Source organism: Hordeum vulgare, chromosome 1H, assembly GCF_904849725.1.
Source record: "Hordeum vulgare subsp. vulgare chromosome 1H, MorexV3_pseudomolecules_assembly, whole genome shotgun sequence".
NCBI classification, from domain to species: Eukaryota; Viridiplantae; Streptophyta; class Magnoliopsida; order Poales; family Poaceae; genus Hordeum; species Hordeum vulgare.
In genome coordinates this window covers 265637690-265661791 of record NC_058518.1, presented here as the reverse complement: position 1 = coordinate 265661791, position 24102 = coordinate 265637690, and positions in this window count along the sequence as shown.

The window sequence follows — 24102 nt, the reverse complement described above, 5'->3', positions numbered from 1 at the left end:
GGAACTCATTTGTTCTCTATCTTCCGCAGTTGCTGGGCACTGAGTCTTACTTAATCTTATACCTTGTAACACTGGCAAGAACCCTTTCTTGGACTGATCCATTTTTAACTTCTTCAAAACTTTATCAAGGTATGTGCTTTGTGAAAGTCCTATAAGGCGTCTCGATCTATCCCTATAGATCTTAATGCCTAGAATATAAGCAGCTTCTCCTAGGTACTTCATAGAGAAAGTTTTATTCAAGTAATCCTTTGTGCTCTGCAAAAGCTCCACGCTGTTTCCAATCAGCAATATGTCATCCACATATAATATTAGAAACGCCACAGAGCTCCCACTCATTTCTTGTAAATACAAGATTCTCCAACCACTTGTATAAACCCAAATGCTTTGATCACCTCATCAAAGCGTTTATTCCAACTCCGAGATGCTTGCACCAGTCCATAAATGGATCATTGGAGCTTGCACACTTTGTTAGCATTCTTTGGATTGGCAAAACCTTCGGGTTGCATCATATACAACTCTTCCTTAAGAAAACCATTAAGGATCGCCGTTTTGACATCCATCTGCCAGATACTTGGGGCAGTTGTGCTTCGAGTGACCCAGTCCCTTGCAATAATAACACTCTGTTTCAGGCTTAGGTCCAGCCTTGGGTTTCTTTGTCTGGTTGGCAACAGGTTTGCCGTTCTTCTTGGAGTTACCCTTCTTGCCTTTGTCGTTTCTCTTGAAACTAGTGGTCTTATTGACCATCAACACTTGATGCTCTTTCCGGAGTTCTGACTCTGCAACTTTCAGCATCGCGAATAACTCGCCGGGTGACTTGTTCATCCCTTGCATGTTATAGTTCAACACAAAGCTCTTGTAGCTTGGTGGCAGTGATTGAAGAATTCTGTCAGTGATAGCCTCTTGCGAGAGTTCAATCCCCAGCTCAGCTAGACGGTTTGAGTACCCAGACATTTTGAGCACATGTTCACTGGCAGACGAATTCTCCTCCATCTTGCAAGCATAGAATTTATCGGAGGTCTCATACCTCTTGATCTGGGCGTTCTTCTGAAAGATAAACTTAAACTCCTGGAACATCTCATATGCTCCATGACGCTCAAAGCTACGTTGAAGTCCCGGCTCTAAGCCATACAAGAATGCACATCGAACTACTGAGTAGTCCTACTTACGTGTTAACCAAGCGTTCTTAACATCTTGGTCAGCCGTAGTGGGTGGTTCATCACCTAGCGCAACATTAAGGACATAATCCTTCTTCCCATCTTGTAGGAGGAACTTAAGATTACGAGCCGAGTCTACAAAATGACTTCCAGCATCTTTCAACTTAGCTTTCTCTAGGAACGTATTAAAATTCAGGGTGACTATCACGTGAGCCATTGATCTACAACACAAATATTTCAAAGTGGACTTAGACTATGTTCTGAAAGTGCGTTGTACAGACTAGAGGGGGGTGAATAGGAGATTTTTAGAATTTCATCACTGAAGAAATTCCTCACTGATGACTAACTTGCAGCGGAAACAGCAAAGGATCAGGAGTGCAAAGTATCACTACATCAGTTTTCAAGATGAGGAATATGAAAAACATTTTGCACAGTACGCAGGCATAGAGAAAACATGTGACGATTAACTCACGTGAAGAATTTGAGGTTGAGGAATTTCAGAGAAAGTCTTCAGCAAATTCTTCAAACAGTGACAATGAAAATCTTCAACATACAATATTGAGGAATTGAAAGAGTTGAAGAAATAGAACCTGTATCACAGTAAAGACATTGGTTGATGACCCAGTTCCAACTGTTGTGGCAGTTGTACGTCTCGTTGGGAGCGGCTTGGTATTGAAACCAAAAGACACACAGTCCCGGGACACACAGTCCCTACCGTATTCTCCTTGAGCTAAGGACACACAGTCCTCGCCCAACACTTGTGGTAAGTCTTCAGGGCAGACTTCCAAACCCTCACAAACTTGGTCTCCCGGTGATCCACAATTGACTGCTGGATTGCTCTAGACCGTGACGCCTAACCGTCTGGAGGATGCACAGTCCTCAAAGGTAATAGGATTCAGTGCCACACAGGAACATATTCTTCAGTGATGCTCAATCACTTGGTTTTTGGTTTGTGGTTTGGTGTTTGGGGTATTTCCTCACTGATGATTTACTCTCGAAGACTCTGAGGAATTTGGCTTGCTCTAAATGACAAGTGTCAGTTTCTCACGGAGCAGCCAACTAGCTAATGGTCGTGGAGGGCGGCTATTTATAGCCTGGGAGCATCCCGACATGATTTGACATTAATGCCCTTAAATAATATGACCGTTGGTGTGGATAAGATCGGTGATGTGGCGCGAATTGCGGCAACGGTCGAGACCCTCAACTGTGAGAGTCCTCATGTCTCTCATATTCCTCACTTGAGGCTTTTGGTAGGATTAGGCTTGGGTTGAGCATCATGAGGAAATCCATTCCAAAGTGTTACCTCGACCCCCTTTAACAGTACGGTGTTCCTATGACTCAAGAGTGAAGAAAATGAAACAGAAATAAAAAAATCTTCATGCTTTAAAGTCTTCGGATTGATTTTTTTAGGACACACTGAATTCCTCATCTTCAATATCTTCATGAGAAATATCAATTTCATCGCAATTTCTTCACGATCAAAGTCTTTTGCGGAACACCAATTTCTTCAGCCGAAGATATACATTTTGAGGGGTCGATATTCATCGTATATTTAAAAGTCCTCGACGACTGATAGATCATGTGTACACTCATGAACACATTAGATACTTAACCTATAAGTCTTGAAACCACCAAAATCACTAAGGGGCACTAGATGCACTTACAATCTCCCCCTTTTTGGTGGTTGATGACAATTATGTTAAGTCTTCAACGGGGATAAAAATATGAAGTGTAAATACTCATTTTGAGAAATTTGAAATCAAGATACAGAGAGATTCCCCTGAAGATGTGCATATCTTGACGATTTTGCTTTTCACAGCAAATGCACAATGATGATTTATATCATGGAGATCTCCCCCTAAGTCTTGCAAATCATGCATACATATGACATATAATTTGAAGAATTTGAGAATGCATGATGACAAATGGCATCTGACGAATTTCAGCATGCGTGCATTAATATTTTGAGGAATAAGCATGCGAAGAAAAACGTTCAAAAGTGTGAGAGTACCATCGGACTTAAGTACAACTCATTACATAAAACACTTCAGAAGAACCAAGAGTTTGTAACTTAATAAAGTTCATAAGCCCCAAAATATATCCCGTGTGAAGAATAACTCTCAGATTTCTCCCCCTTTGTCATCAAGTGACGAAAAGGGACAAAACTGAGGACTAACGCCCCATGAAGACTTTCACTTCTTCGCTGATGAAGAAGACGCATGAGGATTGTTGGCGGGCTTCTTCCTTGGGCCGGTGGTAGTGCCTTCTTGATCTTCATCAGACTCTCCAGTGCATAATGAAGAAAAGGAGCTGTCCTCAAGGTCTGGAACGGGGATTGGCTTGAATTTCTTCTTGGGAGGCCACGAGTAGTCGAAGTCCTGAGTAAATTCTAATTCATAAAGTTCTTCTTGAGTCTTCAGATGAGCCAAAGTGGCCCATGTGCGATCAAAAACCTCATGAAGATAGGAGTGATTTTTCTTCACTGCATTCTGGGTCTCGTTGAGCGTTTTCACAATGGCGTTGAATTGACATTTTACCCATTTGTGATTCCGATCGACCTTCTGGTGAAGACTGAGGAGTAGTTCCCAGTTAGTCATCACCCTTGATGCAACAGGGCTTGGTGGTTCCTGAGTTTCAGTATCATCCCATGAAGAATATGCATCTGGTTCACGAAACTGGCCATCAAGGGGCCGACTACCTTCCTCGATGACTGATTTTCCTTTTCCTTCAACAGGCTCAAAAGTCTTCTTGTTGACTCTGATAGGAGGCACATATCCAATGTGATTGTTAAAATCAACATGATAGTTGATGCATGACACGCGTCTGATGAATCTCATGATCCATGGAGCGTTAATCTTCAGGTCGAAGGGTGACATAGCATTGTCAGTCAGAGTCCTCAGGAAGAAGTCATGAAGATTTATTGGGATGCCATGGATGATGTTGAAGAGGATATTCTTCATGATGCCTACAACATCTTCTTCATCATCATGGCACTTGATTGGAGCAATGACATTGCACAGAATCCTGTAGATAGTCCTGGGTTCATACTTCAAGTCTTGAACCAAAAAAAGTCATTCTCGGTGGCTGATCCTTGGGCAAAGGCTTCATTAGGACTTCCATCAGCTTATTGGGCAACTCCCGTCCATCATACATCATCACAACATGTTCTGAGGGAATTGACACCGGAAGTACTCGCAGCAGCTCAGTAGCAGGGGCCTTGTAATGTGTGTGCCGTATCATCCAGTCCAGCACCCAAGTGTTGATATCCTTCGGGTCTCCATAGATGTGCAAAGTTGCATGGAATTTAGGAATGATATCTCTGTTCCAATCACAGATATCAGTGCAAAGTGGCAGCAGTCCGGCTTCATGAAGAACATTGAGGACTGGGGCGAAGCAAGGAATCTCTTCCAACTCAACATGAGGAATATGCCTATTCTGAAATATTTTATTTCTTCGATAGAGCACAGATGCATAATAGTTGAGCTGAGTCCTTGTCCAAAACTTCCTGTGCCTGATGCGAAGCATGTCATAAGGATTGTCGCCGATGAAATACATACGTTCTTCATAGAACGCTTCCTTCTGAAACTTTGGCCTCTTTGAAAAAGGCTGATTTTGCATAGGCTGAAGATTATGCTGCTTCTCTTGAGGAGATGCTATCATTGCAGCCTCAGTGTTGACCACCACAATAGCAGTTTCAGTATTGGGTGCAGGAGCATTTTCTTCAGCGTGTATCTCAGGTTGAGGATTTTCTTCGGCCTAAACCTCAGGTTGAGGATTTGCCTCAGGTTGAGGGTTTTCCTCAGGATGAGGATTTTCCTCAGGTTGAGGATTTTCCTTGGGTTGAGGATTTTCTTCTGGGTTTTCCTCAGCTTGAGGAATTTGCTTGGAGTAGGAGGCAAAATCTTCAGCTGTTGCAGCTGATCCTTTTGGAGTTTCATCAGGCGTCTTGTGAGGAACGAAGGATAGAGGAATGTCATCAATTTGAATTTCCTCATCCATGATTTCGTCTGACTCAGCGTCCTTCATTTCCTCATCAACTGGATCTCCTCATCTTCTTCAGGAATGACGTAGTCAATTCCGAAAGGGGCCATAGTGTATGATGGAGCTATCTTCAGAGGGACAACATCCAGTGGAGCGGTTTCATCAAGAGTCTTTTGACGCTTGTCCTCTGATGATTCTGGAGTTAAAGAAGCTTTCCTTTTCTTTTCTTCTTTCTCGGCAGCCTTGGTTTTCTTCACGTCTGATGCAGACGGAACCATTTTCTTCACCTTTGAGGACTCAGGTGAAGGATTTTTCTCTTCAAGAGCTGGTGCAGTATCAGTCCTGGCAGTTTCCTCAGCTGAAGCATTTTCTTCAGCTCGAGTAGATTCATCAGCTGGAATGTCCTTAGCTATTTCCTCAATAACCGGTGCATCAACACGGGTTTCTAGAGGCATTTCCTCAGCAGAGGTTGCTTCTTCTTCATCTTCCTTTGTGAGCTGAACAGAATAGCTAGGCTCAGACTGCTCAGGCTGCTGTGGTTTTGCTAGAGGGGCAGCCTTCTTGTTGTATTCGTCAACTGCATTGGTTGCAAACTTGATGAAATTGGACATGAGTCTTTGATGATGAGATAGTTTGGTATACTTGTCGGTCAAAGTCTACAGTTCCGCCTGGGCTGACACAAGAGCATGAGGCATCAGGTTTAGGAGATTCTGTATGTGGAATTTCTCCTTCTTCAGCTTTGCAACCTTTGCTTGCTTGGCTTGCGTCTCCTTCCATTTGGCCTCACTGATGAATGTGGCCACCATATGGATGATTCCAGGGGAAGCTTCAAGTCATCAATGGGTGTGTTAGGGTCATCATACCAGACATTGATGTAGTCCAGCATGACCTTTGGGTCCATGGCAAGAGGAATGGCGCTGCCTGAAGCTTGTGCGACGTGTTCCTGCTTGTTTCGGATGATGGCTTGAAGAGTTTCATCATCATATTCATCACTTCATTCTGACGCAGAAGGGACTTTGATGACTTTGCTTGGGCTGGGTCTGATGCCTCTTCCAGCAGTCATTTTAGTCTTCAAAGGTGTTGGTGAAGACTTTGTCTCCGAGCTCGTGGCAGATGGAACAGAGGAGCTGGAGTGAGCAGGTTGTTGCTTGACAATCTGCTTGTATTCAGGCTTTGAAGCCTCTGTGGCTGTTGAGGGTTTTGGCGCAGACGCAGGCACAGCCTTCTGAAGCAATTTCTCTTTAGGCTTTGAAGCCTTTGGTTTCTGTGGCACAGGCTTCACTTGAGGAATAGTTGTGCCAAAAGCTTCAACAGCAGAGGAGGTGGTTGCAGTAGCAGCAGCAGATTCCTCATTGAATTTCCTCACTGCAGCTTCTGCTTTCTTCTGAAGCTTAGACAAGTGTTTGTCTTTCTCCTCAGGATAATCATCAATATTTTGAGGCTTGAAGGATGTGCAACCTGATGATCCTCGAGAGGAGGCCTTTTTCCAGGTGGCTTAATGGCGAATTTCTTTGCATACTTTGGAGTGACGAAGCGGTATTCCTTCCACTCCTTAGCCCACCTGCGTTCTATCTTTTGGAGACTGACTTTCCTCTTAGGCATTGGTTCTTGCTCATCTGGCGGCAGAAGACGGCTATGACGGCGGCGGATGAAGATGTTCCGCTTCCGGCGTCAGCTCGGCGACGGGGAGGTTAAGGCAGTGAAGCTTTTCCTCGCCGGTGATGAGATTTCTAGCAGTGGCGCTAGGGTTTGCTTGTGGCGGAGAGAAGGTTGAGAGAGAACAAAGAGATTGGACAGAAGGGGTAAGGGCATATTAATAGCTCAGGTGAAAACTGTCCGGCCGATTCTTTCGGACTGAACTACCCTTGCACATTCGTCTCCGTGTGACACGTATAGTTTGAGTTTATAGAGGTGGAGATCGTGCTTATCTGATCGTGGGAAGTGGGGGTCAGTTACTTTGTAACGATTTAAAATTTATTTTTGAATATTTGAGGATTTCGTTGTAAAGTCCTCAGCTGACAAGGACATAGTGAGGATTTTGAACAAAGTTTCAAGCAGAACGCATATGAAGAATTGAATAGACTGGGCGAGTATAACAGAGAGGGGAGTAGGGTCCGATCACATTCACTTAGATGAAATATAAAGTTGAAGAAATAGCTATAAGTGAATGTTGTTGAGGACTTTGAAATCACAATCTATATATATATATATATATATATATATATATATATATATAGGCAAATGAAAATCATCAAGTTTTTGAAGATTTTGAAGATTTTTTTTTAAAAAAACTTGAGGATTTTGTGACAAAGCGTCAGGTTGATGAATTTCAGCTTTGAAGAAAATCAACTTGAGGAATATCAAAGTTGGGTGGTGGCATGACCCATCGTATAAGAATGATGATTTCAGGCGCCGCGTACAATTGTCGTAGGGCCGTGAGAACCAAATTGTTCATTAATTTCCTCACCCTAAGAGTGATATTCTTCATTGGTTGAAGAAAATCGATTCTTCATGTGTTGCACATCTAAGTCATCAATTTTGCATAAGTGTTAGGATGTGTGCATGTTTTTACAAAACATTTGAAGATTCTAAGATATTTAGATCACACCGCAACTTGCAAAACCTTTTCTCGTCCAAGGGCTTAGTTAAAATATCTGCTAGTTGATCGTCAGTCTTCACATGGTCGATGAGGATATTGCCCTTGAGGACATGGTCCCGAAGAAAATGATGACGAATCTGGATGTGCTTAGTCTTTGAATGCTGTACTGGGTTGTATGCAACCTTGATTGCACTCTCATTCTCGCAGTAGAGAGGCACATTCTTCATGTTGACGTCGTAGTCCTTGAGGGTTTGCTTCATCCACAGCAACTGAGCACAACATGATCCAGCAGCAATGTATTCAGCTTCGGCAGTAGAGAGAGAAACACAGTTCTGCTTCTTTGAGGACCAGCAGACTAATGATCTTCCGAGGAAATGACAAGTGCCAGAAGTTGAGTTGCGATCCACACGGTCACCAGCATAGTCAGAATCAGAATACCCCACAAGATGAAGATTTGAGCCCTTGGGGTACCATAATCCTAGTGTTGGTGTGTGAGCTAAGTATCGAAGAATATGCTTCACGGCCTTATGGTGTAATTTCTTCGGTTTTGCTTGAAAACGTGCACACATGCAAACACTAAGCATTATATCTGGCCTAGATGCACATAAATACAGTAAAGAGCCAATCATTGAGCGATATACGTGCTGATCGAATTCTTTACCATTTTCGTCAGTGCAGAGGTGGTCGTTGGTAGGCATGGGAGTCTTGGCGCCTTTACATTCGTGCAAGTCGAATTTCCTCAAAACATCCTTGACGTATTTCTCCTGTGATATGAACATCGCATTGCGTTGTTGAAGAATTTGAAGACCTAAGAAGAATTTCAGCTCCGCCATCATAGACATCTGATATTCTTCACTCATCATGTAAGCAAATTCATCACTATAACGTTTGTCAGTACAACCAAATATGATGTCATCAACATATATTTGGCACACGAATAGTTCATTGTCATTGGATTTTGTGAAAAGAGTTGGATCGAGTGAACCAGGTTTGAAGCCTTTCTTCATGAGGAATTCCTTCAATGTATCATACCATGCCCGAGGGGCTTGCTTGAGGCCATAGAGTGCCTTTTTGAGTCTGAAGACTTTGTCTGGATTCTTTGGATCCTCAAAACCTCGGGGCTGAGAAACATATACTTCTTCCTCAAGCTTACGATTGAGGAATGCACTTTTCACATCCATTTGATATAAGATAATGTTATGATGATTAGCATAAGCAAGTAGTATTCGAATAGCTTCAAGTCTAGCAACAGGTGCAAAAGTTTCATCGAAATCAATTCATTCAACCTGTGTGTAGCCTTGGGCTACAAATCGTGCCTCATTCCTCACCACTTGACCATCCTCATCTTGCTTGTTTCGGAAAATCCACTTGGTGCCAATGATATTGTGCTTGCGAGTTCTAGTCATTTGACGAGCTCCCATACGTCATTTAGCTTGAATGGAAGAAGTTCGTCTTGCATGGCTTGAATCCACTCAGGTTCCATGAAAGCCTCAACAACTTTTGAAGGTTCTGTGATAGACACAAAAGAAGAATGCCCACAAAAGTTAACTAAGTGTGAAGCTTTTGAGCGAGTGAGAGGACCTGACACATTGATGTCATCGAGGATTTTGTCAAGTTCTACTTCATTTGCAATCCTCGGATGAGCTGGTTGAGGATTTTGTCTGGGCTGAGGAATTTGTTCTGGAGCAATTTCCTTAGGAGCATCTTCTTGATTTTCATCAGTATTGAGAGTGATTTCTTCAGCAATTTCCTTAGTAGGAACAATGTCTTCAGTAGCTTTGAGCTTTATTGCTTCCTCAGGAGACAGGTTATCTGGATCACGAGGCAATTGATCTCTTTGCGAGCCATTAGTTTCATCGAACCGCACATCTACTGTTTCAACAACCTTGTTATGATAGGTGTTGAAGACTTTGTAGGTGTGCGAGTCCTTTCCGTAACCAAGCATAAAACCCTCATGTGCCTTAGGTGCAAACTTTGAGCTATGGTGAGGATCTCTAATCCAACATTTTGCACCGAAGACTTTAAAATAACTTACATTGGGTTTCTTGTCAGTGAGGAGTTCATATGAGGTCTTCTTGAGGAATTTGTGAAGATATACCCTATTGATGATATGGCAAGCAGTGTTGATTGCTTCAGGCCTGAAACGGTGAGGACTCTGATATTCTTCAAGCATGGTCTGTGCCATTTCAACCAGAGTCCTGTTCTTTCTTTCGATGACGCCATTCTATTGAGGAGTATAAGGAGGAGACAATTCGTGAGTAATACCAAGTTCATCAAGATAAGCATCAAGACTAGTGTTTTTGAATTTTGTCCTATTATCACTCGTGATGTGTTTGATCTTGATGCCGAAGTTCGTCGAGGCCCTTGAGGAAAATTGTTTGAAGACTTCCTTCACTTTAGTTTTGTATAGAATGATGTGCACCCAAGTGTATCTGGAATAATCATCAACTATGTCAAAGCCATATAAAGATGCAGCATTTGTTAGAGTGGCATAATGAGTAGGTCCAAATAGATCCATGTGAAGCAATTCAAATGTACGAGTAGTGGTCATGATAGTCTTCGAGGGGTGTTTGGATCTAGTCATTTTTCCAGACTCACAAGAACCGCAGAGATGGTCCTTGAGGAATTTGAATGATTCGATGCTAATGACATGCTTCTTCTTCGCCGACGTGTGAAAATTCCTCATGCCTGCATGACCAAGTCTTCGATGCCATAGCCACCCTTATGAGGTTTTTGCTAGTAAGCATGTGGCTGGTTGAGGACATGTAGAGAAATCAACAATGTACAAATCCCCTCTTCTAACACCTTCGAAGACTTTGGATCTGTCAGATTCCATGATCACAACACATCTATATTTTCCAAAGATAACAACCATATCAGAGATTGACATGAGGTTAAATGCAAGGGATTCAACAAGCATCACTTTGTCCATATGCCTGTCCTTGGAAATAGCCACTTTGCCAAGTCCCAGCACCTTGCTTTTACCTTTGTCAGCACAAGTGATTTGCTTCAGGGGTGATGGAGTCAGTGGCATATTCATCAGCAAGCTTTTTTCACCAGTCAAGTGGTGTGTGCAGCCAGTATCAGGAACCCACTCAGTGCTCTTGGGTTTGTCATCCCGCAGATGAATTAGTACGGCTTACCATCTCATATGCTTTAGACTTGAAGAATATGATATCAATTTCATCAGATAGGAATTTCATCATAAACATTAATTTTGAGGACGTGTGAAATATTTTCATTTCATCAATATTAGTTTGCGTCCTATCAAGCATTTTCCTCAGGTCTCCTGCAACTTCTCCAGATGATGATTTTCATCTGGAGACCTGTCCTGCAGAAGTGATTAGTTCAATTTCTTCACCATCCACATCTGAAGGGGTGGTAAAGAATTCATCATCCTGCGAGCACCATATGAGAAAGGGGGCATTGAAGCTAATGCACTTCTCTTCACAATAGGGGGTTAGAGTATTCAAATGAATAGGCAGAGAAATTCTTTGAGGATTTACGAACATAATGATTTGATGAGTAATATTCATATTCATGTCCCTTGTGATTTCCCTGCATATTTGAAGCATTAGCACGGGTACGAGCATAGTTTTGACCAGTTGAGGATTGTGATCCTCTTGAAGACTTTGGTCCACCTCAGGAATTAGATGTGGGGTTCAAATTCTTCACAGGTGGTGTCATGAGGACATTCACCTGAATATTTTCAAGTCAACTTTTGGGGACCCAGATTTTCCTTAGGGGTGGTCCATTCCTGCAGTTAGTTCCAACATATCGAGCAAATACTTCACCAGATTGATTTTTGAACAGTTTATAGTTAGAGTCAAATGACTCATATGAGGAATAGGATAATTCACATGCAAAGCCTGTTAGATTGGATGGATCAACATGAGGCCCTTTAGCAGCAACCCATGAGGTTTTGGGATACTGCTCAGGTTTCCAGTATGATCCATCAGCATTCAATTTCCTCACAAAGGCAATTCCTTCTTTCCTCGGGTTCCTGTTCAAAATCTTCTTTTTGAGCACATCGGAAAGGGTTTGGTGCCCTTTGAGACTTTTGTACATGCCTGTCACATACAATTCCTTCAGCCTTGCATTTTCATCATTGACATTTGTGGTTTCCTCAAGTGAGGAATTTGATACCACATGAGCAGTTGAAGAATTTGTAGCAATAGAATTATTTTATGATTCTGGTGAAGAATTAGCAGTTTCACGTTTGATGCATTTAAGACATGGAGGAATGAATTCAACCTGAGCGGCACTGATTTGTTGACTGAGTAATGAATCATTTTCCATACGAAGATCATCATGAGAAATCCTCAGCTTCTCAAGATCAAGTTTCCTTTGAAGAAATTCATAGGAAAGTTTGTCATGATCAGCGAGGAATGTGCCATAACGATCTTGAAGATTATCAAATCTGGACTGAAGACTTTTCATATCTTCGGTGAGGATTTGGGTAAGATTCATTTCATCATTCAACATGTCATCGCTTCTATCTAGCAGTTTCTGAAGCTTTTCGAGGGCAGTTTGTTGTTTAGTTGCAATGATAGCAAGTTTACTGTAACTGGGTTTTTTATAACCATCAGGTCCACACTCACTTGAATTAGAGGAGGAAGCATCATTCGGTACTTTTGAACCTTTTGCCCTAAAGCAATAGGTTGGAGCAAAGTCATCAGTGTGGATGGTGTTGTCATTTTCTTCAAGGTTGAAGATTGACTTGCTCACGAATGTGGTTGCTAGTGCAAGACTAGCCTGTCCAGATTCTGAGTCTTCTTCAGAACCCTCCTCCTCATCACATTCCTCAGATTCTGCCTCAGAATCCATTTCCTTGCCAATAAGTGCCCGAGCCTTTCTGAAACTTGTCTTATTGTGCGATGAGGACTTTGAGGATGAGGATTTTGAAGATTTCTTCTTTTTCTTCGAGTCATCAGAACTTTCATCCTTGTATTTCTTCTTCTTTGATTCCTTCACCCGACGAGGACAGTCAACAATATAGTTACCTGATTTCTTGCATTTGTGGCAGGTCCTTTTCTTGTAGTCCTCGCATGAAGATTCTGATTTCCTCATATCTCTTCTTGAAGATTTACCAAATTGGCCACGTCTTGTATACTTCTGGAATTTCCTCACGAGCATTGCAAGCTCCTGTTCAAGTTCTTCAGGATCACCAATGCTGCAATCCGAGTCTTCTTCTTTAGTTGAGGAAATTGCTTTGGCCTTCAGTGCACGTGGTCTAGAATAGCTTGTTCCATATAGATCCCTCTTTTCTTCCTGTTGGAAGTCATGGGTATTGAGTCTTTCGAGTATATCAGTAGGATCAAGCATCTTGTAGTCTGGTCTTTCTTGAATCATCAGAACCAAAGTATCAAATGATGAATCCAAAGATCTTAGCAGTTTCTTCACAACTTCATGGTCAGTAATGTCTCGAGCTCCCAGTGCTTGGATTTCATTTGATATGTCAGTGAGGCGATCAAAGGTATCTTGGCAGCTTTCATTGTCAAGCCTCTTGAAGCGATTGAAGAGATTGTGAAGAATATCCACATGAGAGTGACACTGAGTTGATACTCCTTCATTTACTTTGGACAGCCTTTCCCAGATTAGTTTTCTTGAGCCCAAAGCACTTACTCTGCCATACTGACCTTTCCTGAGATGGCCACAAATGATGTTCTTCGCTTGAGAATCAAGTTGCTTGAATTTCTTCACATCAGCGGCAGAGACTGTAGCAGTGATGAGAGGAACACCATGTTCCACAATATACCAGTGATCATTGTCAATAGCCTGTAGATGCATCTGCATCTTGGTCTTCTAGAAGGGAAATTCCTTTCCTTCGAAAGTAGGACATCCTGCAGTAACCTTGATCATGCCTGCAGTCGACATAACTAAAACTCTAGGTGGTTAAACCAAAATCACACAGAACAAGGGAGTACCTTGCTCTGATACCATATGAAAGTGCGTTATATCGACTAGAGCGGGGCGAATAGGAGATTTTTAGAATTTCATCACTAAGGAAATTCCTTTTGAGGAAATTCCTCACTGATGACTAACTTGCAGCGGAAACATCAAAGGATCAGGAGTGCAAAGTATCACTACAACAGTTTTCAAGATGAGGAATATGAAAAACAGTTTGCACAGTATGCAGGCACAGAGAAAACATGTGAGGAATAACTCGCGTGAAGAATTTGAGGTTGAGGAATTTCAGAGAAAGTCTTCAGCAAATTCTTCAAACAGTGACAATGAAAATCGTCAACATACAATATTGAGGAAGTGAAAGAGTTCAAGAAATAGAACCCGTATCATAGTGAAGACATTGGTTGATGACCCAGTTCCAACTGCTGTGACAGTTGTACGTATGGTTTGGAGCGGCTTGGTATTGAAACCAAAAGACACACAATCCCGAGACACACAGTCCCTACAATATTCTCCTTGAGCTAAGGACACACAGTCCTCGCCCAACACTCGTGGTAAGTCTTCAGGGCACACTTCCAAACCCTCACAAACTTTGTCACCCGACATCCACAATTGACTGCTGGATTGCTCTAGACCATGACGCCTAACCGTCTGGAGGATGCACAATCCTCAAAGTTAAAAGGCTTCAGTCCCACACAGGAACAAATTCTTCAGTGATGCTCAATCACTTGGTTTTTGGTTTGTGATTTTGTGATTGGGGTATTTCCTCACTGATGATTTACTCTCGAAGACTCTGAGGAATTTGGGTTGTTCTAAATGACAAGTGTCAGTTTCTCACGGAGCAGCCAACCAGCTAATGCTTGTGGAGGGCGTCTATTTACAGCCTAGGAGCATCCCGGCATGATTCGACATTAATGCCCTTAAATAATATGACCGTTGGTGTGGATAAGATCGGTGATGTGGCGTGAATTGCGGCAACGGTCGAGACCCTCAACTGTGAGAGTCCTCATGTCTCTCATATTCCGCACTTGAGGCTTTTGGTAGGATTAGGCTTGGGTTAAGCATCATGAGGAAATTCATTCCAAAGTGTTACCTCGACCCCCTTTAACAGTACTGTGTTCCTATGACTCAAGAGTGAAGAAAATGAAACAGAAAGAATAAATCTTCATGCTTCAAAGTCTTTGGATTGATTTTCTTCAGGACACACCGAATTCCTCATCTTCAATATCTTCATGAGGAATATCAATTTCATCGCAATTTATTCACGATCAAAGTCTTCAGCAGAACACCAATTTCTTCAGCCGAAGATATACATTTTTAGGGGAGATATTCATCGTATATTTCAAACTCCTCAGCGACTTATAGATCCTCGGTACAATCATGAACACATTAGATACTTAACCTATAAGTCTTCAAACCACCAAAATCGCTAAGGGGCACTAGATGCACTTACATGTTCAAGATAATTAGAGTTTAAGTAATGAATTTACTTGCTAAACTCCCACTCAAAAAGTACATCTCTCTAGTCATTTGAGTGGTACATGATCCAAATTCACTAACTCAAGTCTGATTGTCACATGAGTTGAGAATAGTTTCAGTGGTAAGCATCTCTATGCTAATCATATCAAATATACGATTCATTCTTGACCTTTCAGTCTCATGTGTTCCGAGGCCATGTCTGCACATGCTAGGCTCGTCAAGTTTAACCCAAGTGTTCCGTGCGTGCAACTGTTTTGCACCCGTTATATGTGAACGTTGAGTCTATGACACCCGATCATCACGTGGTGTCTTGAAACGACGAACTATAGCAATGGTGCACACTCTGAGAGAACACAATTTCGTCTTGAAATTTTAGTGAGAGATCACCTTATAATGCTACTGTCGTTCTAAGCAAAATAAGGTGCATAAAAGGATTAACGTCACATGCAATTCATAAGTGACATGATATGGCCATCATCTTGTGCTTCTTGATCTCCATCACTCAAGCACCGGCATGATCTTCTTGTCACCGGCGCCACACCATGATCTCCATCAACGTGTCGCCATCGAGGTTGTCGTGCTAATTATTCTTTTACTACTAAAGCTACGACCTAGCAATATAGTAAATGCATCTGCAAACACAAACGTTAGTTTAAAGACAACCCTATGTCTCCTGTCGGTTGCCGTAGCATCGACGTGCAAGTCGATATTAACTATTACAACATGATCATCTCATACATCCAATATATCACATCACGTCATTGGCCATATCATATCACAAGCATACCCTACAAAAACAAGTTAGACGTCCTCTAATTTGTTGTTGCATGTTTTACGTGGCTACTATGGGTATCTAGTATGATCGCATCTTACTTACACAAAAACCACGACGAAGATGTGCATATTGCTATTTAACCTCTCCAAGGACCGCCTCGGTCAAAACCAATTCAACTGAAGTTGAAGAAACCAAAACCCGCTAGTCATCTTTATGCAACGAGGTTGCATGCCAATCGATGACACCAGTCTCTCGTAAGCGTACGAGTTATGTCGGTCCGGGCCGCTTCAATCCATAAATATCGCCGAATCGAGAAAAGACTAAGGAAGGCAGCAAATCGAACATCACCTTCCATACAACCTTTTGTGTTCTACTCGAGATAACATCTACGAACGAACCTAGCTCTGATACCACTGATTGGGGAACGTTGCATGGGAAACAAAAAAAATTCCTACGCACATGAAGACCTATCATGGTGATGTCCATCTATGAGTGGAGATTTGGATCTACGTACCCTTGTAGATCGCACAGCAGGAAGCGTTAACAAACATGGTTGATGTAGTGGAACGTCTTCACGTCCCTCGAACTGTCCCACGAACCGTCCCGCGATCCATCCCACGATCCGTTCCGATCTAGTGCCGAACGGACGGCACCTCCGCATTCAGCACACGTACAGCTCGGCGATGATCTCGGCCTTCTTGATCTAGCAAGCAAGACAGATAAGTAGATGAGTTCTGCGGCAGCGTGAGGGCGCTCCGGTGGTGGTGATGATCTACTCCTGCAGGGCTCCGCCCGAGCTCCACAGAAATCCGATCTAGAGGTGAAACTGTGTGGTTTAGGCTAGAGTTGCACGTGGCAAAGTTGTGTCTCAAAAAGCCCTAAACCTCCACTATATATAGGAGGGAGGGGGAGGGGCTATCCTTGAGGGACAAGGCCCTCAAGGGTGCGCCGGTGCTAGGAGGAGGAGGACTCCTCCTCCAATTCGGTTTGGGAAGGAGGAGTCCTCCTCTTCCTTCCCACCTCCCTCTTCCCCTTTTCTTTTTCTTTTCTTTTTGGTATTTTCTTATGTGGCGTCTTGGGCTCCTTGGGCTGACTCCACCAGCCCACTAAGGACTTGTGGCACCACCCTAGAGCCTTGGGCTCACTCCCGGGTGGGTGGGCCCCTCTCGGTGAACTCCCGGAATCCATTCGCCACTCCTGTACACTCCCGGAATTGCCCGAAACTTTTCGGGGACCAAATGAAACCATCCTATATATCAATCTTCGTGACGTCCGTGATCTTGTCCGGGACTCCGAACAACATTCGGTAAACACACATATAACTCAACTATACTAAAACATCATCAAACCTTAAGTGTGCAGACCCTGCGGGTTCGAGAACTATGTAGACATGCCCCGAGGAACTCCTCGGTCAATATCCAACAGCGGGATCTGGATGCCCATAATGGATCCTACGTATTCTCCAAAGATATTATCGGTTGAACCTTAGTGTCAAGGATTCATATAATCCCGTATGTCATTCCCTTTGTCATTCGGTATGTTACTTGCCCGAGATTCGATCGTCGGTATCCGCATACCTATTTCAATCTCATTACCGGCAAGTCTCTTTACTCGTTCCATAATACAAGATCCCGTGACTTACACTTAGTCACATTGCTTGCAAGGCTTGTGTGTGATGTTGTATTACCGAGTGGGCCCCGAGATACCTCTCCGTCACACGGAGTGACAAATCCCAGTCTTGATCCATACTAACTCAACGGACACCTTCGGAGATACCTGTAGAGCACCTTTATAGTCACCCAGTTACGTTGTGACATTTGATGCACACATGGTATTCCTCCGGTGCCGGTGAGTTATATGATCTCATGGTCATAGGAACAAATACTTGACATGCAGAAGACAATAGCAATAAAACGACACAATCAATATGCTACATTCATAGTTTGGGCCTAGTCCATCACATGATTCTCCTAATGATGTGATCCAGTTATCAAGCAACAACACTTCCACATAGTCAGAAAACCTTGACTATCCTTGATCAACTGGCTAGACAACTAGAGGCTTGCTAGGGACTTTTTTGTCTATGTATCCACACATGTATATATGTTTTCATTCAATACAATTATAGCATGGATAATAAACTATTATCTTGTAACAGGAAATATAATAATAACTATTTATCATTGCCTCTAGGGCATATTTCCAACACAAACAAGGGATACAACGCATGCACACACTGTTTAGATGACACCGACAATATATATTTGGACAAATGCGTGAAGAATGTGTACATGGGGCATCGCCGATTTCTTCCGACCCACCATCAATGTCGAAAGAAAGGAAAGCATTTCAAGGGTGATGCAGATCACCGGAAGAAGCCCGCCCTCCGTACTAGTGATCACATACTTGATATGGTCAATGATTTACAAGTAATCTTTGGAAAGGGTCCTGGCAGACTATCTGTTCCGAATGACGATGCGGGACACGCACCCATGTGGAAGAAGAAATCTATATTTTGGGACCTACCCTACTGGAAATACCTAGAGGTCCGCTCTGCAATCAACGTGATGCACGTGACGAAGAATCTTTGCATGAACATGCTAGGCTTCTTGGGAGTGTATGGGAAGACAAGATACACCAGAGGCACGGGATGAACATCAACGTGTGCATGAAAAGACGGCATGCATCCAGAGCAGTATGAAGGTCCTGCCAGCTACACTCTTACCTAAGAAGAGAAGGAAATCTTCTTTGAATGCCTGCTCAGTATGAAGGTCCCGTCTGGCTTCACGTCGAATATAAAGGGAATAATAAATATGGCAGAGAAAAAGTTCCAGAACCTAGAGTCTCATGACTACTACTGATTATGATGCAACTGCTTCCGGTTGCATTGAGGGGGCTTCTACAAGAAAACGTTCGATTAGCCATTGTGAAGTTCCTCAATGCAATCTCTCAGAAGGTGATCGATCCAGTAATCCTGCCAAGGTTAAGGATTGATTTGGTGCAATGTCTTGTTAGTTTCGAGCTGGTGTTCCCACCATCCTTCTTCAATATCATGAGCACGTCCTAGTTCATCTAGTCGACGAGATTGTCGGTTTTGGGCCTTGCATTGCTACACAATATGTTCCCCTTTGAGAGGTTCATGTGAGTCTTAAAGAAATATGTTCATAACCGCGCTAGGCCAGAAGGAAGCATCTCCATGGGCCATCAAACAGAGGATGTCATTGGGTTTTGTGTTGACTTCATTGCTGACCTTAAGATGATTGGTCTCCCTCAATTGCGGTATGAGGCGAGACTGACTGGAAAAGGCACACTAGGAGCTGACTCAATAATATGTACGGACATGCATTCTTGGTCTCAATCACACTACACAATTCTACAGAATTCTACCTTGGTGATCCCGTATGTCGATGAACACAAGAATATTCTGAGCTCCATACACCCGGAGTAGTGTGACGACTGGATTACATTTGAACACATCAGGACTTTCGGCAGTTGGTTGCAAAAACGTCTCATGTGTGACAACACTGTTTCTAATGAGTTGTACTCGTTGGCCAGGGTACCATCTTCGACTGTATTGACTTAACAAGGGTACGAGATAAATGGGAATACATTTTACACGATCACCCAAGATCAAAAGAACACCAACGAAAACAACGGTGTCCGCTTTGATGCAGCAACCAAGAGGGGAAAGGACACATATTATGGTTACAAAGTGGACATATGGGAACTTGACTATGGACATGATTTGAAGGTCCCTTTGATTCAGTGCAAATGGGTCAATCTGTCAGGAGGCGGGGTACAGATAGACCCACAGTACAGAATGACAACAGTGGATCTGAACAATCTTGTGCACGCGGAGGAACCATTCGTCCTAGCCAATGATGTGGTGCAGGTTTTCTATGTGAAGGACATGTCTACAAAACCGATAAAAAGGAAATATAAGGAAGCGAATACATCACACGATGAGCCAAAGTGCAACATAGTTCTTTCAGGAAAAAGAGGTATCGTGGGATTGGCAGGCAAGACACACATGTCTGAAGATTATGAAAAGTTTCATGAAATTCCTCCCTTCAAAGTGAAGGCTGACCCAAGCACCCTATTAAACGATGAAGATTATCCATGTTACGGTGCAATAAGCAAAGAACACATGCGAACAAAAAGTGAAGAAATCAAATGCCCTTTGTAACAGATGAGTTTTCGTAGTGCTTTTCATCCGCAATGTGGCTTTGAATGGTGCAATTGAATAGTTGAAAATTAATTATGTTGCTTTGAATGGTTTATTTTGAAGAGACAAAAACTCTGGAGTTCAAATACGTTCAAATAAATGAAATCCCTTTGTAGCACATGAGCTTTCGTATGAAACCCTCATACTTTGAAAGAGATTGTCCGTTTTGTACACGAAGTGCATCCAGTTTTTGCCAAAACCCTCTCAACTTTTTAGCACATGCTATGTGGGTGAAATGATGATACCATGCCAACTTTCAACCTTTCGGAGTGCATTTGTAGTGCTTTTCCATTTAAGGGTCATTTAGCTCAAAAAAAAATCAGTAAATGCATCAAAAATACCAAATGAAGTCAGAAATAGTTAAAAATTGATGATGTGTCTTTGAATGGTGCATTTTGAACAGACAAAAAGTCTGGAGTTCAAATAAGTTCAAAAAAATGAAATCCCTTTGTAACAGATGAGTTTTTGTATGAAACCGTGATACTTCAAAAGAGATTGTCCGTTTTGTACATGAAGTGCATCCAGTTTTTGCCGCAACCCTCTCAACTTTTAGCACATGCTATGTGGGTGAAATGATGATACCATTCCAACTTTCAACATTTTCAGAGTTCATTTGTAGTGCTTTTCAATTTAAGGGTCATTTAGCACAAAAAAAAATCAGTAAATGCATCAAAAATACAAAATGAAGTCAGAAATAGTTGAAAATTGAAGATGTGTCTTTGAATGGTGCATTTTGAACACACAAAAAGTACGGAGTTCAAATTAGTTCAAAAAATGAAATCCGTTTGTAACAGATGAGTTTTCGTATGAAATCGTGATACTTCGAAAGAGATTGTCCGTTTTGTACACAAAGTGCATCCAGTTTTTGCCGCAATCCTCTCAACTTTTTAGCACATGCTATGTGGGTGAAATGATGATACCATGCCAACGTTCAACATTTTTAGAGTTCATTTGTAGTGATTTTCAATTTAAGGGACATTTAGCTCAAAAAAACTCAATAAATGCATGAAAAAATACCAAATGAAGTCAGTAATAGTTGAAAATTGATGATGTGTCTTTGAATGGTGCATTTTGAACACACAAAAAGTCTGGAGTTCAAATAAGTTCAAAAAATGAAATCCCTTTGTAACAAATGAGTTTTCGTATGAAACCCTAATACTTCGAAAGAGATTGTTTGTTTTGTACACGATGTGCATCCAGTTTTTGCCGCAACCCTCTCAACTTTTTAGCACGTGCTATGTGGGTGAAATAATGATACCATGCCAACTTTCAACATTTTCATAGTTCATTTGTAATGCTTTTCAAATTAAGGGTCATTTAGCTCAAACAAAAATCAACAAATGTATGAAAAATATCAAATGGGCCGACGGACCTTTTGTCCCGGTTCTAGCCACCAATCGGTACGAAAGTACTCTTCTTCCCGCCCTTTTGGGCCAGAGGAAGTGTGGCTTTGGTCCCGGTTGGTGCCACCAACCGGAACAAAAGGTTTCACATATAGTGCGGGAGTTGTCGAAATTGACCTTTAGTCCCGGTTGGTGTAACAAACCGAAACTAAAGTGAGGCTTTGGTTCCGGATTGAGCCACCAACCGGAACAAAGGTGTTTGTATATTGCGCGAGTTGTCGAAATTTCCACCAACTTCCACCCCCCTCCCCGTTCTCTCTCCGTCGCCGTCGCACCCGAGCCCGTCACCGCCGGCCCGTGCCTCCTCCACGAGCCCTTCGTCGCCGTTGCCATTGCTCACGAGCCCGTCGTCGCCCCGAGCCCATCACCGTCGATGTCGCTCCCGAGCCCGTCATCGTCGCCGTCGCCCCCGATCCCATCATCGTCGCCGTCGCCGTCGTCCCCGAGCCCATCGTCGTCGCCGTCACCGTAGCCGTCGCCCCCGAGCCCGTCGTCGTCGTCCCCGATCCCATCATCGTCGCCGTCGCCCCGAGCCCATCGCCGCCGTCGTCGTCGCCGTCGCTGCCCGTCATCGCCGTCCCCGTCGTCGTCATCGCCTCCGTTGCCGTAGCCCCCGAGCCCATCGTCGTCGTCGTCGCCCGTCGCCCGTCATCATTCCGAAGCCCGCCGTTGTCGCCCGGTGACGCACCGGTAGCACGTCCATCGATCTCCTTCTCCCCATTTGCGTATCCATGTGTGTGATCGAAGACGTAGTGTAATTGCGAATACATGTGTGTGTATTTCAGTCGTAATAGAATATGTTATGTACATTTTTGAACTCCCCAATGTGACACAACTTATAGAAATTATAAAAATATTTAGATTAGATTAAGTTACAATAGCAAATAACGTTATAAAAATTATAAAAATATTTAGATTACATTAAGTTACAAATTAAGTTTTTATGTTAATATTTGGGATTATGTATAAAGGGCTTCCCCCACTTTGTAATATTTGCAGAAACAATGGGTATTCCAAGAGACATGGAAAAAGAACAAATTTTCGGGGATATAATCCACGGTGACGGTAATGTCGAATTTTTTCTCAGCAACATCGATGGTCTGGAAGGAGAGGATTACGGCTTCAATGATCGAACAATGGAGGAGGAAGGACATTATCATGATGGCTTCGCCGAGTACCGAATCCCAGAGAAAGGAGACCATGATGACGGCTCCGGTGACCGAACGGAGGAGGGAGCTATTGAAAAGTCCGGATAGAGCCAAACTTCGGTAACGAGATGAGGCCCGACGAGAAGGTTGGGCAAGGATCAAAAGTTCACGATCATAGAACTCTCGAACAATGGCCTACCGATTGAACCCAAGCGGACCAGGGACACATTTTCTGCTTAGTGCGGAGCTATTGTCAGGGACAACATCCCGATCAGCATTAAGCAATTGAATAAGCCTAAAGGAGACAACGTCCGTGAAGGTGATTATGTCCTCAAAGGCCGTCGGTTGTGGGACAAGGCTGAGAAATACCTGATTGTTAAAGGGGTCCAACCACAAACATGGAACTGGCCCGACCGTTCAAGGAATTGGTTTTTGGGGTTGGGGGAACTTTGGACCCTGAAACAGGGGAGTGTCGTTGGACGGACGAGCAACTTGCAACACCCATTAACAAGCTTCAGTAGTGTATCACCGCTGCGCGGGAAGGGGCGTTCTTTCCCGAAAGAGAGAAGGATGAACTGACTAAGGCCCTAGGGAATGCTGAGCACCCTGGACGAACACGAGGCACACCAGGCTCCGTTCCATGGAAGGTTGGGTCTCCCGACGCATACGGTTACAGAAGCTGAGCGAGAAAGAGGAAAGCGGAGCTTAGCGACATGCACAAGATCAATGCAAGACTACAAATTCTAGAGGAACTTGAGAGCCAGCGAGCTGCCGACCAACCATCTCAGCGGCATGAAACTACCCCAGAATTTACCCCGCCATCTCAGCGTAAAAGCAGCATGGCTTCCACGGAACTCGTTCAGCCTGACTTCACGGATCCTAGCTACCCCGTGGATACTATCACAGAGTCTCAACCTTGCGAGCTTTTTACGAAATGCCGGAACCTCACTTTCAAGGCTGCTATCGGCGTTGTTGCACCTCCTCAATCCAATGGAACTTTTCACTGCCTTCCGATTCCACGTGGTTTTGCTTTTGTGATGGTGGATGAAGTAAATGTGGGATTTGAGCAGCTCGAGCTTGACCACCCTACAGGTGAAGAAGAGAATAAGCTGGTTCATGCTTTGAGGAGTACATGTCTATGGCCGAAGGAGTACATCAAGCTTCCAAACTGGACGCCTCCTCCTCCTCCTCCGACGACGAGTGATGATGGCACTCCTCATCCTCCTCCGTCGACTGATCAGGGCACTCCTCATCCTCCTCCGGTGAATGATCAGGGCACTCCGGCTCCTCCGACGCGTGAGGGAACTCCGCCTTCTTCTTCGGCTCCTCCTTCGGCGCGTGAGGGCACTCCGCCTCCTTCTTGGACTCCTCCTCCGACACGTCGGGGCAATCGGCCTCCTTCTTCGGCTCCTCCTCCGACGCGTCGGAGCA